Source organism: Culex quinquefasciatus, chromosome 3 (genome assembly GCF_015732765.1).
Source record: "Culex quinquefasciatus strain JHB chromosome 3, VPISU_Cqui_1.0_pri_paternal, whole genome shotgun sequence".
Lineage (NCBI taxonomy): Eukaryota > Metazoa > Arthropoda > Insecta > Diptera > Culicidae > Culex > Culex quinquefasciatus.
The window spans coordinates 34028288-34045921 of NC_051863.1; the positions used below are offsets into that span (position 1 = coordinate 34028288).

The 17634-nt window shown below is 39.4% G+C and overlaps 1 protein-coding gene across 10 annotated transcripts in view; it reads right to left on the minus strand.

Moving 5' to 3' along the window:
- LOC6039483 (zinc finger CCCH domain-containing protein 13) overlaps nucleotides 1–17634 on the minus strand; it is a 215511-nt gene that overhangs the window by 135658 nt on the left and 62219 nt on the right. Inside the window, exon 3 of one of the 10 annotated variants that reach the window (XM_038259586.1) lies at nucleotides 9760–9794. The exons of the other annotated variants lie outside the window; for them this stretch is intronic. The gene's annotated coding sequence lies outside the window, so the exon portion shown is untranslated. The remainder of the gene's footprint in view (nucleotides 1–9759; nucleotides 9795–17634) is intronic. 10 annotated transcript variants of the gene reach the window in all.

Consider the following 17634-nt stretch of genomic DNA (forward strand, 5'->3'; position numbering starts at 1 on the left):
CAGTCTTCCAACTCCAAATAGGCATCCTTGACTGATTAAAAAAAAAATGTTTGGATTGAATATAAAGTTTACTAAATACTTAGTATAAAAGTTTATATAATTCTGGAAATTTTATATGAAACTTATCTAAACTTAGAGCGAGTTGTGGCGCTATAACCACGGCAAATAGTGTCCAGGGCATTCGTGGAAATACAATGTCCCATCCCAGAGGGTCCCGGAGTACCAAACCTTCTTAGCATGGTGCTCCCAACGAATACAACCAAATCATGGAGCGTATGGTGGTGTGTCCCCACGCTTCTTCCTCCCCTGTCGATTCAGAATTGTGTTGTTGTTCGAACACTCAGTGCTCAAACTCAACCCAATTACGAGTCATCTCTGCGATACGGCTTTACGCAGTAGGCCTGGCCGCTTTAACGCTTGTGATGTTTCAATGCATTCCGATGCAATGGCGCACTACAAATGTTAATAAATGACAAGAAGAGTGCTAGGCGTCATCTAACCTAAGGCACTCTCCAGGATCCCTTCGAAAGATTGGCTGCGCTAGGGTCTGATTAGATTAGATTAGATTAGATTAGAAACTTATCTAAACTTAATTTTGCACACTTTCAATTTATCTAAATGAAAATATATGACCATAGAATTGCTAAATAAACATTTTGGAGTGGGTATAACACTGTTTTGAGGGTCTTTGTACCGATAAAATAGATTTTTCGTTGGATTTTCCTACCAACCCGGAATTACGTCGTCGGATAATCAGCCAGCATCCGAACCGGTCCACAATTCACAAGTCAACCTATGTGGCATCAGAAAGTGCATAAAATTTCCGATCTTTTGATACCCAAACATCTAAGGTTTCTATAAAAGACACGTTTTTAAATACCTGGGTAAAAACGTTGTTATGGTTTCGTTTGAGCAACCTGCCAAAAATGTATGGAATTTTGTAATTTTTGTTCTCGTGGATCAAACTTACTTTTTACTTACTTACATGTCTTTTTCCGCATGTTCAAAAATGGAAGAGGTCGTACCGCCCCTCCGTCACGAGATATCAAAAAAATTGACCTCGGATTCGTGATCAGGGACAAAAGTTACCCCTTAGGACAAAGTTTCACGCAAATCGAAGAGGGGTGGGGACAACTGCTGTGTGAGTTGGTGGAGAATTACCAAATGTTATAAGAAAACAATGGTTTTGAAAAAAAAAATCTAGCACCAACTAATTGCATTGCTAGCAACAATTCTTCATACTGGAAATATCAAAATTCTAAAAAATTACAGCCAAATAAAAAAAGGAAAATCACACGTCAAAAGACGATTCAAGTAACAAAACACACGCTTGGAACAATATAAGTTAAAAAAGAAAACAAAGTTTTTTTTGCACAATTCTCGATTACGTCCTTCTGAAAACCCCCTGCAAGACATGGGCCACCATCGCTCATGACTTGAGGTTTGATTGCGGAATTCCTAGCGGCGGCCGAACCGGTTCCCGAGTAGTCGAGACGGCTTCTGCTACACACAACTTCCGGATCGTTCACGACAGAAAAGGGGGAAGGAAGCGCTGCGCTACTGACTGTGGGTTCAAACACATCACCAGCACAAGCTGATTCAGGTTCGTTCGAGAGTGAAAGTGGAATGCCATCCATGCCATTATTGGTCGGAGTTGCTGCATTGAAGATGACCGTAAACAGATGACATCTTCGGGCGCACAGTCGGAGTGGCAAAAGTGGTCGGGCAGGAAGTTTGGATCATAACTTGGAGGAAAATATGCCGCTTGGAAACGGGTTGTAGCTTCCTTAAGAAATACCGTCTGGGCAGTGAAAATTATGTGAAGAGTTAACCATGTCGATTACTTCATAACACGATTACGATAATACGGAGTTGTCGTGGTGTAGCTTGGAACTAGTCAGAACCTCCTTGTAGAACATTTTAAAGTAAGTGATCTACAGATCTCTTTGCTAAAACAATTTGAATGAGACGAATTTAAACCTTTGCTTCAAAATTGTCCAAGAAAGAACTGTACCACGTTCAAAAAATTGGGCTGCTTGGTACCAGGCCGTAACATGCCAAATTATTCGCCGGAACAACCTTCTCCCCCCTAAGTTGATCAAAGCCGTTAATCTCTGCCGTAATATCCGTGCTTTCGGAGCGCATTCACTTTCACTTTCAGCCAGCCTGCTCGAGAGAGAGATATTCAGTAGTGCCTTAGGGCACCACCGCCAGGGCCCCCAAACTTCCTCGCTCTCCATATCTCAGTCATTCATGGCCATGGCCAGGCCCGGGGTAGGTCTCTTCCGCTGTGACCATGTTCACCATGTTGTTGTCACACACTACACGCTGAGCTGCTGGTTCACCAGTTCATTGGACCCCCTCGGGTAGGTTACAGCAGCTGAACCAGATCTGCGTAGGCATCAGCATCTATCCGTATAACTACGCAACCAGCCCCGGTGAAGTCGTCGTAATCGAAACCAGGTTGGACGGCGCGGTCGCAATCGCGATCGAGTGCTTTTTTTTCGGGGTGTTATGCTGATGTGGAATGTGGTGCACGATAATGCAACATGGTAACCAATTGTGGCAGATTTTGGCGGTTGATTTTGGAGTGAACTGTTGCGAATGGACAACCGGACGTCCACGGGGTGGAACAGGTGAAACTGTTGCTAGTAACAACGTCCACGATGGGATTTGAACGAACTCCTTCTACAGGTTTAAATGTTTGTATTGCAGACGGTTGACAGATACTCAGCAGGTATGAACTAACAATGTCTCAAGACATGCAACAACATCACTTTTTCTTCTTTTCATAGCCACTTTTCCCTTCACATCGTTGTAAAGTGGAGCAAACCCCCACCATGAACCATGTGCCTATGCCAAAGGGCTCTCACAGAGGAAAGATGACAAAAACTGCGCACGGTGTTGGCAAGAGAAAATTTGTCGATAATTTTTCATATTTTACCGCAGCACGACTTACAAACTTCCAACGACCTGTCAGCTGCCCCCCGAGGTTCATCTAAACTGCGCTGGGAAGAGAAATCTCGCCTGTCCGCGAACAATGTGTGGGCAAACAAAACATTTGAATTGGTAAATACAAACTATTAGGAGACGGAAACGGTCATAAATAGAAGCTTTTCGGAGAATCATGTGCCGAATTGTAGCGACTTGTCACGTTTATTTTCTCCGCTTCTCCTCATCTTTCAGACCATTACCCCATTTGGGAACTTTAAGCTTCAACCAGAGACGTCCACCGAATACGCAAGCCCTTGGCTATAAATAAATAATCCAACGACCAGGTAGCAGGTTGAGAGAGTCCATTAACACGGCCGAGCTTCGTAATCTGCGCAATCAACTAATGGCTTTAGTACCTACTACACTCTAGTATATCTCGAAAAAAAAAGCGAAAACAATTCTTCTCAAATCTGGGGGGCAGTCCCGGCAACTGCCCAGTTGCCCCCGTAGACAATGTCGGCTCGAAACGAAAGGGAAGGTTCCCCCAACGGAGCTTTAATTTTCGCACAACCTTTAGACGCATGGAGTAGGCAGGAGAAAAAACAGCAAAATAACATCGTTTCCATGTTTTAATCGGACCCCCAGGACAAATCCATCCAATTGGATGCTGGGGGAGAGAAAAAAAGAAGAAAGTACCGATCCTCCGACGACCAAACAGTGTATGTGTGTTTGTCGGTCCTTTGCTGTCCCACTGTGCGAGCATAAATAAAAAGCTTCCCCGGCAAAACATGAAGTGGAAAGCTTTTGCTGGGGGTGGGATCACGGTGGTGGAGCATTTCTTGCAGAGGGATTTAGGCACGCACGTCAAAACATCGTTGCGTGACTTTAGATGAAATCACAAAAATAGAAGCAAAGCCCTTTGATTACTCATGAAAACGCAAAGGAAAAACTATACGTTAGCTGGATTTTAAAGTACAAAAACAGTTGAGTTAATGCCAAAGGCATGAACTTTTAAAAGGTGCCTAGGGTGACAAGAAAAATTGAAAATTTTGGAAAATCTTAAGGTTTGATTCTTTAGGCAAAAAACAACATTGCCAATTTTGAGCCAAATCGGTTAATGTTTAAGCGTCGCTTTTTATCGATGAAGTGTGTATGGGAAAATTCAAAAAAAAAAATATGGGGTAAAGTAACAAAATCTAAATTCCAAGGAAAAATTAGATTTTCTTAGTCTTGACCAATTAGCCCTCGTCGCTTAATTACCAATATCTTTGGAACTAATGGTCAGATTTTCATATGAAAAAATGAAACTATCTTTAAATAATCTGTCCCTTAAAAACCCAAAATCAACCCTATCAATTCAAAAGGGATAAATAATTAATTGAAACTTTTAGGAAAGACACTTGCCACGAATTTAGATAATTCAGAGTAATTTCAACATCATCTGGCTAATTCTCTCAGCATTTTGAAATAGTAGTTTATGCAACAAGTTGTAAAAAGATGATTTTTTCAGCACGAGTCGTACATTTATCCAACGAAGTTCGCCGAGTTGGATAATTACGATGAGTGATGAACAAATCGAGTTTTGCATCGAGTTCCGTACATTTTTTTTTGCCGTTTCGAAAAACACCCTGTGAACAGAATCATAGGACAAATGTCCATGCATTGAGTCAATGAATCGTTTAAAGCAAAAAAAATTTGAAAAGTACAACATTTTATAACAAGTAGCATCCATTTAAGTGCTGAAACGTTGAACTTTTCAGCATTTATTTTGAAAAGGGTTACTATTCGATTCCATTATTTTTGGTACAGAAAAGTAGGCTGTTTCGTCGTTCAAGAATGACAAAAAAAGAGTTTATATAACATGTTGCAAAAAGATTTTTTTTTTCAGCATGGGTGTTACATTTGTTTAAAGAAGTTTACCGAGTTGCATTTTGCCCCGACCAGGCTTTTTGCAGAACATTTAATTAAAAATACATTTGTTTATGTTTTTAGACTCATCTATCTGTAGAATAATGAAGATTATGGCAAAAACTATATACTTCAAAACTTACAATATCAATAAAAGCTTTTTTATGTTTTCCAAAAATCATAATGAAAGTTCAATGAAACTTAGATGAGAACACGACACTTCAAATTTTTGAAAATAACTTAAGCTGTTTGTATACCACGATGCTCAAATTTGTCCAGCATGGTTTTGCAATGTAAAGCTTCCCATTTCTATGACTTTTTTTCCCGAAAAAATTTTCCAAATACCGAGAATAGTAGCGGGTGCATTTTGTCCCGTGGGTGCATATTACCCCTCTCCCCCTACGACTAGTGCTGAACATATCAAGTCTTGCAACGATTTGTTACGAGTTTTGCATTCCCGAAAACGGGTTTTTAATGGAATTTCATGTCAAACTTCAACTATTCAGCACCCATTTGAGTGCTTGAAAGGAGAAATTTTTCAGCACGGTTGTTGAAATCAATGATTTTTTCATTCTGTGTGTTTTTTGTAGAGAAAAGAAGGCCGTTTCGTGGTTTGAGTTCAACGAAAAAATTAAGTAGTTTCCGACGGAATTGCAATTTTTTTTCCATAATAGGGCAAGTATGGGCAACTTTTTTGAAAAAAGTTTCTTCAAAATGGCTTTAACTTGAAAATTAAGCACTTTATTACAATTGTCTGCCTGTGTGGATCAATCGGACCGCGCACTGGACTCACAATCCAGAGGTCGCTGGTTCGAATCCCGGGGCGGACGCAAAAAATTCTAAGTGTAAATATAGGTATTCGGTGCCCTCTCCCCGTGCCCATACCTTCACACTTAGGAGACCCGGGAGGCGGAGTCTTGTCGCAAAAAGAACGATACACACCTGTGGATCCGTTGACGAAACCGCAAGGTTTAAGAGGGCCACATTATAAGGTGTTACGTCGATTCCGTTTTTTTTATTACAATTTTATCCTGGGTACTTTTCGATTTGTAATTAAATTAACATCAAAAAATGAAATTTATATGTTTTTGGCATTTTTTGTAATTTTTACAATTTTACAATTTTTTGATAAAAATGTAACATGGTCAAGAATTTTTTTCCCGATCAGAAATTTTCTTAAAAGATGGCATTTTTTGTCCCCTAAAACATTTAGAAAAAAGCTTCTTCTTAATTCGACCTCGTAGACCCACCTTCACATATACCTATCGACTCAGAATCATGTTCTGAGCAAATGTCTGTGTGGATGTGTGTAGGTGGGTGGACAAAAAAATTGTCACTAGATTATCTCCGGACTGGATGAACGGATTTCGATCGTATTAGTCTCATTCGATCCGTCTTGGGGTCCCATAGGTCTCTATTTAAAATCAGCAAGTTTAGTTAAGTACTTCAAAAATTATGCTAAAAAACGATTTTGGCGTATGTCCGGAAGATTGTAAAAAGGGTGGTTTTTGCAAGAAACCCTATCATGTTATACATTTTCAGAAAGGTATTGATAAAACCTTACCAATGAGCTCAAAACATTGACGATCTGACAACCCTATCAAAAGTTATTAGCACTTAAGTGTTATTTTTACACTTTTTTGAGGCCGGATCTCAGATATTTCAATGAAAATGATGTTCGGATCCATCATGCGACCCACCGTTACTTAGATAATCGAAAGACCTTTCAAATGAGCCTAAAACATCAAGGAGCTGACAACCCTATCAAAAGCTATTGGTACTTAAGTGATATTTTTACACTTTTTGGAGGACGGATCTCAGATATTTCAGTAAAAATGATTTCCGGGTCCATCATGCGACCCATCGTTAGATAGATGTAAAACATGAAGGATCTGACAACACTATTAAAAGTTATTGGCACTTAAGTGTTATTTATACAATTTTTAGAGGTCGGATTTCAGATATTGTGATAAAAATATTGTCTGAATCTTCCATGCAAACTATCGTTGGATAGGTTTTTAATCAGACCTTGCCGATGAGCCAGAAATATTGAAGGTCTGCGAACCATATCAAAAGAAATGAGTAATAAAGTTGATTTGTTAAACATGTTAAGGAGGAATGTTGGTATTTTTACTGAATGTATTGACTTTATGAATATGAGGAAGGCACCAACCACCTAAAGGTGGATTTAGTAACGTTTTTTTAACACAAAAAGAAATCAAATTCCGTACCCAATTTCGCAAATTGTCACATAATAATTATAAAAACTGCCTGAAACAGTACAGGATTACTTGATATCTAATCCACATCTTCAAAGAACTCATGTAATAATATTTTTCGAGTTTCGTGTCCATTTTCCATTTGTAGTCTACAAACATAACATTTTTTTTATGTTTTCAGATGTTTCGATTTAATTTATAATTGAATAGATTCACGAATATTTTAAAAGGAAAAGTACACAAAAGCCTGAAAATATACTTGTATGTAATGGTCAAACTATAATCGAAAACTTTAACCCTCTAGAGTGATTTGATAAAAACTTACAAAAACAATTATTTTAAATAATGGCTGGACTTTCATGGAAAACTAATGATGACTTCTTCTGATGTGGCAGCATTTGAGTTTTTTTTCGCAAACGGAAAAAATGCCGTAACCCTCTTCAATTTGCGAAAAGTTTGTGGCATGCAGCATGAGTCTTCACAGTATGGTTTAAAGGTTTATTGAAAAAGTGACAATTTTATCTATTTTGGACCAGTTCATAGAGGTTCACATATCTAAGACTCGTTTTTTTTTTATTTTGATTTTTGAAAGCGATACTAAATTTTTATCTCTTTACAGCTCAAATTCCTAAAGTAAAAAACGGCTACGTGCCAAAACCGAAGAAGGTTCGGAGCATGGACTTTTCCGAATTCGTGTGAGTTGGCAAAGAATGACTAATTTGAAAAGCCTTAGAAACTTATTGCATTGGTATTGATCATACACCTTTTCACGATTTGTCGCTTTTCATATAACAAATTTAAAAAATGTAAATTCAGCTATCCGGGACCGTGTTTTAGAGGTAAGCGTAGTTGCCTCTCACCCAGTCGGCTTGGGTTCGATCCCAGACGGTCCCGCTGGCATTTTTCGAGACGAGATTTGTCTGACCACGTCTTCCGTCGAATGGGGAAGTAAATGTTGGCCCGGACTAACCTAAAGGGTTAGGTCGATAGCTCAGTCCAGGTGTAGGAGTCGTCTCCCTGGGTCCTGCCTCGGTGGAGTCGCTGGTAGGCAATTGGACTCACAATCCAAAGGTCGTCAGTTCGAATCCCGGGGTGAATGGAAGCTTAGGTGTAAAAAGAGGTTTTCAATTGCCTCAACAGTCAAGTTTCGGACACTTAGTTTCGAGTAGGAATCTCGCAATCGAGAACGCCAAGGCAATGCTGTAGAGCTAATAATTTGATTTGATTTTTTGAAAATCAGCTTAATACACGTGGTTGTGAAAAAATGTTGAGTTTTCGAACTTCAAAACTTTGAAACCCACAATTCAAACATTTGATGCTTAAAAGCATCAGACATATCTCTGGACATCAAAAGAAGTTGAATGGCCATAAACGACGTAATTTACAACGCGTTATCTAAACAAACCTGACATAACGAGTCACAACAATTCCGAAATGCTTCACCAAAACCCCACAACAACCACAGGTTGGAATCCAACTAATGCCGACCATAATTAATCCAAATGAATGTATATCATCAAATTGAAAACAATGGAACAACAACAAAAAATGACTTTATAAAGCGGTCTGAGAGCCCTGTGAGACGCAGCAGCATCATCATCCTTCGCATCGCTGGCGGTCGTCTGCGTCTGCCCAAGTGGTGACAGCGGAAACCTTGACGATACAGGTACCGGGTACACAGACGGCAGGCAATTACGCCGCGCGGCGGCGTTTATCATGGGAATGCGATATAGCTACGCTACGCTCGCTCGGAATCTTTCGCGTGTCTAATAAGCTGCCATGACAGCCAGAAGGAAGGCAACATTCTCGCGCGCCAGAGTGTGCAAAACTATTATAGATTTGTGAGCTTGGCGTTGTGGTACAACTAAACAATCCTTTCACTTTTCTTCCAACGACGAGAGGCGCATAGCTAATGGAACGCAAACATCGAGAATAACCTGGAGGTGCCGCGGTACCAATACCACTGCCAACGCTGTGCTGTCCGGCCAGATGTGGCAATAGTAGCTGCCGTTTACCAACCCCGAGCGCTGAACCAATACGTGCAGGTTTGCGAGTCCGCTCGAGCCAATCCCAGGTCGCAATTAAGTTCTGATTGCTGCGGCGAGTTGTTTCCCTCAGAACGACTTAGACTCATAATACCTACAACGGCGGTCATAAAGTTCAGGAAGGAATGCTGAACCGCGATGGCTATCAGCCTAAGGCTTGAGAATGTGGTGGTGCTGCTGCTGGTGACCATTTCAGTGAATTAAGGTGCAGTCGGTTACTTGCTACGGAGAGGAGACAAGACACATGTACGTATTAATCGCACTTGGGACATCATGTAGAGGCTCCTTGAGTGAGGCTGCTTCCCATCACCATCTACAGCGGCGCAAGTGGACGGAATCGAGAGTCATCGATGGTCGATTGCGCCGTCAATAGGCTAGTTCTAGTTGGTGCTGTTTAGTCAAGGATAAGCGAGCTTATGGGGAGCCTTGTTTACGACAAACAATGATCGGTTTCAGATAGTGTGCGGTGTTGTTGTTGTTGAACGTGACGATGACGTTATTGGGAAGGAATGTCTTATGTTGCAAGAAGAGGCAACGCATTGTATGAACGTTACGAGATAAATAGATTGGCTAATATCTTTATCTTAAATCTTGGAATGCAGTTCTATGCTCAACTCTCAGTTTTAATACAAAACGGCCTCAACTTGACTTACCAATACTTCTAATAAGATCAATAGTTCATTCATACCTGAAAACAAAGATAAAATAAATTTGATTAGATATCTGTTTAAAAAAAATGATTCCACGTTTAAAGCACAACAATAACAAGCAAATTCAGCAAATTAAGACCCCATCAAACACATCTTCCCTCCGGAAAAGCTCACAGCACCTTTCAAAGTAAAAGCTTTCCGTTTTCCACTGTGTAGCCACCGGCTAGCCTGAACAGAGATTCCTGACGATAGTTCTGACCCTCCTAAAACCCATCAAGACCCACGAGACGGTGAGCACTTTTCTGCTTATCTCCCCGGGTCCAAGCGGTTTATGGACGTACACCATTCAACTCTTCCGGTGCTTAACCACGTCTGTCCAGGGGATTTCGGAGGACAACCGGAGTTGCTGGAAGGTCCATTCAGTACAGACACACACGGTTGCACTCGATTGCACTTTGATGATGGGACCTTTGGGGAAGTTTGGATTCCACACGGATGACAGCCAGCAGTGACCACCGCACGACACTCGGGGATTAGTGGTTTGCCTATCCGGTGGCGACGGCCTGGTACAAGCGTTGGCCGTTGAGAGGATTTTTCTCTCCGTTTCCGTTTGGTTTGAACTAGGGTGTATCCCGGTGACAAAGGAAAACTTGAATTGACCAAGTCCATTAGTGTTTCGATTTGATTTCATTGTTCAATAATGTGTGCCCAACCCCTTTTTAAAAATCTCTTCCACCTATATCTACCGCTAAATCCATGGAGAGTTCCACCACCATGAATGAACCTACTGTTGGATGACTATCTCACCACGTTCACCAACTAACCCAACAGAAGTGTGGTGTAAACAACAACTGTTTCAGGGCGCGAAACCAGTTCTGGTTGAGTTCCTCCCTCCCTCCCGTCATCCACCCACCATCAGGGCGGAGGGAAAAACTTTTACTGCCCTTCGTCACACATACACAGACGCATTCAAACGGTTGCACTCAATGAACCAAAACCCAACCTGGACTGCTGGTCAGCAGACCGCAATCAAATTATTTACCACTTGAAACTTAATAAAGGGTCCACAATCGCGAAATGGTCAAGGTTCTGTTATGAGCTTTGTAATAAAATTGATTTCAACGTGCAATTTTACCGTACTTCACCTGTTATTTTACAACAGTAAACCCGGAAAAAGAGCTCCCAAAAATCACACACCCATGACTTCCCTCGCATCCCTCATAAAATCCCTATTGGCAGAGCCAGTGATTGCAAATTACAACAACAACAATCGCTGTAAAATCAACCAAAAACAACAGCGCCGTGGGTTGTGGGGAACACGCGAGGGGGTCAACCCCGAGGTAACCACAATCATCGCCTGCATCTGACCCACAGATGGCAATCGGCCATCAGATAGTATAACTATCATGGTGTGACGAAGTGAAGTCCTCGAACCAGGTCGGAGTAAATATTTTTCATGTTGATTTGGATAGTGAATTGATAATTGAGTACATGAAATTGATCAATACAATTGAAAATCCACATATTACTTAATGCCTTTTTGGCTATAAAAAAAAACCTCTAAAATATGAGAACGATTGGTTGGTCACGGTGTGTTTTCTGGGCAACCTTAAGGAGAAAAAATAGTCATCGCTACTTTCAAATGTGTTTATTATGAAATTTTCTCAGCTTTCCAATGCTTCTAAGAGCGAATTGTTTCATCAAGAAATTTCTGAGATATCTTTATTTTAAGTTATTTGTTTTAAAATCCTTCATCATTTATAGGAAACTTTTTATAAACAGTTCAGGAAACTTGTCAAATGATGTGTTTTATGTGTCATTTGATCATCAAAATGTGCAAAATAAGACAAGAAACAACTTTGTAAATGGTTGCAAAACGCTAAACATTTAAAAAATAGTTTTAACCGAATTTTTGAATATGCCGGATTCATTCCGTAATTGAAATCAAAAAACCGTTTTAAAATATATGTTTACTAGAATTAATAGATTATTACATAATTTTTGAGTAAAATTATCAGCCGTCTGCTCTGATTTAGCTTGCATTTAGCTGACACAACCGAAATTTTTGCAGGTTTGAGATTGTTAAGGGTAATTAGATTTTTATGAATAAACATCATATTTCCTTAACCAAACATTAACCGTGGATACCAAAACATGTTAATTACTCGAAATTGAACTACAAATTACTGTGTAGAGTTTCAGGGGAAATGCTTTTCATGAGTAGGAAAGTTTATTTTTTAGTTTTTTATGTATGAAATGATCAAGTAATCAACAATTTAATCAAAGTCTGTCTGTTTTAAAAATGTTTTACAAGTAGTTTTGTTGAAATAGATTAAAATGAAGACTTCTGTTTGATTTTTTGTTGAAATTAATATTTTATTTTTGTTGTTGTTTCAATGCAATTTAATGCAATGGGGCACTGCAAATGTTGATAATGACAAGAAGATGCTAGGCGTTAATCAACCTAAGGCAATCTCCAGGATGCCCTCGAAAGACTGGCTGCGATAGGGTTAGATTAGATAAGATTAGATTACAAATTAATATTTTATTTTTGTTCAACCAAAAAAATGTTTGTGGATGTGTTTTCAACATTATCAGTTGAAGCACACGAATTGTATTGCTTCTTTCAAAAGTATTTTCAACATTAAAACATTCAAAAAATATATTTACTTTATACTCATAAAAATATGACTTCTAAAGCATGCAACAGTTATTTGTAGTACATTTTCTATTTTAAATCATGTTTTGTATCTTTGTTCCTGGTTCATGTTTGTTTATGGAAATATCATATTTATTCATACAAATGCAATAATACTCTTAACAATCTCACACCTGCAAAAATTTTGGTTGTATCAGCCAAATCAGAGCAGACACGTGATATATTTCGATAAAAATTATGTAATAATCTATTAATTCCAGTTAAATTTTCATTGAAACACGGTTTTATTTTTTTAATTACTGAATAAATCCAACAAATTCAAAACTCAGTAAAAATATAATTTTCAAAATATTTGGCGATTTGTAACCTTCTACAAATTAGTTTCTTGTCTTATTTTGCACATTTTGATGAGTAAATGACACATAAAACACATAATTTGACTAATTTCCTGAATTGTTTTTAAAAAGTTTTCAATAATTGATGAAGGATTTTAAAACAAATAACTTAAAATAAAGATATCTCAGAAATTTCTATAAGACACATTTGAAAGTAGCGATGACTATTTTTTCCTGATAAGGTTGTTCTAGAAAACACGCCGTGTTGGTACTTTCATTAAGAATGTGTGTTCTCAATTTTAGCGTTATAACATTGGCCAGCCGGGACCGTGGTGTAGGGGTAAGCGTGATTGCCTCTCACCCAGTCGGCCTGGGTTCGATCCCAGACGGTCCCGGTGGCATTTTTCGAGACGAGATTTGTCTGATCACGCCTTCCGTTGGAAGGGAAGTAAATGTTGGTCCACGACTAACTTAAAAAAGGTTAGATCGTTAGCTCAGTCCAGGTGTAGGAGTCGTCTCCCTGGGTCCTGCCTCGGTGGAGTCGCTGGTAGGCAGTTGGACTAACAATCCAAAGGTCGTCAGTTCGAATCCCGGGGTGGATGGAACTAAGGTGTAAAAAGAGGTTTGCCACTGCCTCAACAATCAAGCCTTCGAACACCTAGTTTCGAGTAGGAATCTTTGCAATCGAGAACGCCAAGGCAATGCTGTAGAGCGAATAATTTGATTTTGAACATTGGTTAAAGAAGTGAAAATTAGGAATAAGCTTTAAAAAATCAACTCGTGAATAAATAAAATTTCCATGAAGGAGCAAAATGTGGACTCAAACAATTGCTCTAAAATTTTGAAGAATTGTTTAGGGTCCCAAGTGCAACTACAAAAAAAATTCGAGCCGCCCTAGCTACAGATGTTGAAAAATGGAATAGTTGAAATAAGTTCACTTCAAATATGTTATGATATACAGGTAGTCCAAGGTGAAATATTGGCAATATTGAAAACAACCTCCTGAAAACTTTTGTAGAATTCACATTTTTTTTATATCGATATTTTTTTGAATTTTAATTTTTGTATTTTTTAATCCGGCTGCAACTTTTATGATGCTTTCAGTATGCCCAATGAAGCCATTTTACATAATTAGTTTGTCCATATAATTTTTCATACAAATTTGGCAGCTGTCCAAGCAAAAATGATTTATGGAAATTCAAAAATATGTATCTTTTGAAGGAATTTTTTAATCGATTTAGTGTTATTTAAAATTGCTTTCAGAAAGGACCATTTTTAAGCAAAAGGCATTTTTAGGATAAATATTTTGTCAAAGTGCGTGGCCGAATGGTTACGCTGTCCGCTTTGTAAGCGGATGATTCTGGGTTCGATTCCCATCTGCTCCAACCTTCCATCGGATGAGGAAGTAAAATGTCGGTCCCGGCCTTGGTTGCTAGGCCGTTAAGTCATTCCAGGTGTAGGAGTCGTCTCCATGCCATAAGTACAAACCTACTCCGGTGGAATCACTGGCGGCGGTTGGACCCGCAATCCAAAGGTCGTCAGTTCAAACACTGGGGTAGAAGGTTCCTTGGAGTAGAAAGAGGTTTGGGTGCTCTCCTCATTCAAGCCTTCGGACTCCTAGGTTCGAGCAGAAACTTGCAATAGAGACCACAAAAGACCCGGTAGTCGTCAATGTGGATGGTTTGATTTTTGATTTTGTCAAATGTTTTTTTTTTTTTTTCAATTTAAACCCATTTTCAAAAAGCTTAAAAAAGCAAAATTCAGCTTTAGTGCTTCTGGTGCCTCCTTATGTTCAAATTTGATTAAAAAAATGTCACCTAGTAGCACTATTTTTTTTCAGCTGACCATATCTCGGAAACTATTGGTTCGTGTTGTAATGTTGAAAAACGACGACCAACATGTTTTAATTCATCTCAAAATGATTTGTCTGATTTAAAACAAGAAAATCACAGAATTTCAAAATTAAATTGGAAATAGGAGTGCAATCGACTGAATTTTGATTGTGAAAGAATTTCAATGTAGGGTATCGTAAAAAGTTTCGGGGAGGGGCGAAATAAAAAAAAAACAATAAAAATTTGAATAACAAGCCATAGTCTCCACATTTCAATGAAAAAATAGTTTTAAAATAAATTTTACATCAATTCCATTGTTTAACAATCATAAGTTTTCAATAAATTTAGAGATTTGAAGAAAAGAGACATTTTAGCGAACAAAAAATTTTTTTGCGGTACTGTACATCGAAAATTTAAAAAAATTCAATAGATTTTTGAATAAATTTAGACATTCTAGAAATGATTCTAGACGCAGGGGAATTTGATTTCCGAATTGATTTCAGCTGATTGCATTTGAGTTTCCTTTGAAATTTTGAAGTTTTCTGAAAATATTTTTTCCTTTTTTTTTTGGACAATTTAGAAAGGGGATAATCACATTTTTTGATACTTCTAAATACATGATAATTGTATTGATGTGTAATGCATTTCACCCACTTTTCATGCAAATAATAATATTTTGTAAAGTTTCTATTTACATTCTTTGGATTATTGCTTAGTTATGGCAGTCGTTATATGTTGTTTTCGACAATTAGAAATACTGTTATAATTTTGAAAAAAAAAACTAAAAAAAAATCCAAGTTTTAAACACAATAATGACCAAATTTTCAAACCAATCCACCAGTGTACCTCTCGTTGGCCATCGACGCGTCCGTTCGAACACTAATTAAATTAAAATTAAAGCTTTATTTTTGGACACCGGTCAGGGCAGGGCAGGGCTGGGCCGAGGCCACTGCCAGGCCACATTGATTTTCCCCAACCCCAGCCACGCGGAGCTGGAAATGACAACGCGATGCGTGGTTCATTAAGGAGCCAGCAACAACGGCGGGGCTTCAAATAATAGCAACGAGATTGGTAATTGGGGAATTTATTTGCGAGTGAAGTTAATGAGTCGAAAACGTTTGTTTCGGGTTTGGGTTGGCGATGATGTGGGAGATTGGCTGTTTTGGACTGGGGGGTTTGTTGCAAATGTGGTTCGGCATTGGGATTTGTTTTGGTGAATTATAGGTTGTAATCGAATTAAAATCAAATGCAAACGTTGCAGCGATAAATTGGATTCGAATGAGAGTACTCTGGTTTGGTTTGTCTATCGGACCGCAAATATTGGGTTTTTGGTAGGGAAAAGCAGCACATGCATGTTTAAATTTATCGCATTAATTTTATATTATTTCCAGAATCAATTAAAGCCATTAGATGCATGGATGCAAAAATTGCAATTTCATTCAAAACGAGCTTCAAATCACTTTCCCTAAAAAAGCTTTTACGAGATTTGAAATGTCGTCACAATGTCAATTTATTCCAAATTTTACGACTAGCCTTTCTGTGCTCTGCTTTCAATGTGCAAGATTCACTTAATTCTAAATCCACCCTCCGAAAACCTCGTCGAGACCTAGTTTTTGCTGCTTCCCTTCCCCCATGAACTGCAAGTAAATCAACCATTGTAACTCCGAACACGTAGCGTAAACATAGGGCACCGAGAGCTCGACAAAAAAAATCGGACTCTAAGCGAACATTTCGTTGAACTGCCCGGAGACTGCCAGCAATCCGGACGATATCTGGGCTGCGATGGTAACTCGAGCAGAAGAACGAACGACCAGTTCGTTGGACCACGATGACGGTGCTCTTAAAAGGGAGTTTTTAAGCAAAACTTTTTTAAATTTGCAATAAAAAAAATTCAAACAAGTGTCGAACCTCAAAATTTAAAAAAGTGACACCAACTGTACAAAAAGCGACGAACCTCAATATTTTGCAACAATGTCTCAAAATTTCTCCACCGCAACCAACAATGCTGCACAATACCGGCCAAGAGATGACCACCGAGCAGATGGCACGGATGGTCGTAACTTTGTAGAAGATTCCTCCTCCCTGACGCGCCACAATTCATGCTAATTCAATAGACAATTTTACAGATGAGACGCCATTCAGAGGGAAGACGCGACGACGGCAAGAAGCAAAAGCCACCCGGTTGAACCGTTGTGGTCCGCGTCACGCGGGAGGACTGTCCCGGGCCGGACGACACAGAGCCCCCAAGAGGGGCGACACATTCAGAAAATTGAATAACAATGAAGGTACGTGAGGGAATCTGCATTCGATTGACCCATAAATGGTGTTATTCGTTTAATGGTCAATTCTTTGTGGACCACGCCGTCGAACGGTGACGACTCAACCGTGCCAGCACTGTACCTTAATAAAAACTGAAATTATGACCAGGGCAGCGTAACTTTCCCGACTCGGCCGTGTAAGGTGGTCGCTGACCTGCTTTTGAAGCTTGAAGTCGGTGTCGGCGGTCTAATCAATCACAATCACAATTAGACAGACCATAATCGCACAAATTTATCTCAATGCTTCCCGGATTAACCTGCAAGCTGCAGATCGTAACCACGATTCCGGCATTCCACAGACTTCCTGACCGCGCACCAATTAGCCATAACCTCTCTCTATCTCACTAGACCTCACTACCCAAACGCTCAAAGTGCGCTGAACGGAGCTGAAAGCTCCTTGAACTGTCACTTATCCCCCAACGCTCAGCGTTCTCCGCACAGCTGCGACCCCTCATCAGGAGATCCGAGATATCAACGCCACACTCTTGTCGGGATGTCGGCAGCAAAAAATCTCTTTCAACTGATCAATCCAAAGTTATTGACGATTAATGAGCATAACTCACGGAAATATACGACGCAGTTGGGGTACTTCGAAATGCTCACGATTCTTGGGAAACACTTTCCGGCTCCTTGTGGTGAAGCCTTGAGACTCTTCAGACTTCAGACGCGCAAGTGCTGGTTGTTGAGAGGTTTCTTTTACTTCAATGAACTTTTTTTTACAATCAAAATACAAA